The sequence below is a fragment of the Vigna radiata genome, chromosome 8 (assembly GCF_000741045.1).
Source record: "Vigna radiata var. radiata cultivar VC1973A chromosome 8, Vradiata_ver6, whole genome shotgun sequence".
Lineage (NCBI taxonomy): Eukaryota > Viridiplantae > Streptophyta > Magnoliopsida > Fabales > Fabaceae > Vigna > Vigna radiata.
The window spans coordinates 4,906,999-4,907,265 of NC_028358.1; positions in this window are offsets into that span (position 1 = coordinate 4,906,999).

Consider the following 267-nt stretch of genomic DNA (forward strand, 5'->3'; position numbering starts at 1 on the left):
GGCACGACTTCATCACTGTTCATGTGAACAGTGTGAAGTCGTGCAGGGGTGACACGACTTCTCCTTTGGAAGTCGTCTAGGGGTGGCACGACTTCTCCATTTCTATAATTTTTTCCGAATTTGCCTAGATCCGTAATTAATGGGTCAAATTTGCTCATATCCATACAAAAACCAGAGTAGTTGATATTACTACGGTAAATTAGAGTTTAAAGAAGAAATTGTTGAATTATTATTTGTTTTTTAAATAAAAGATAGGATTGAATTAGT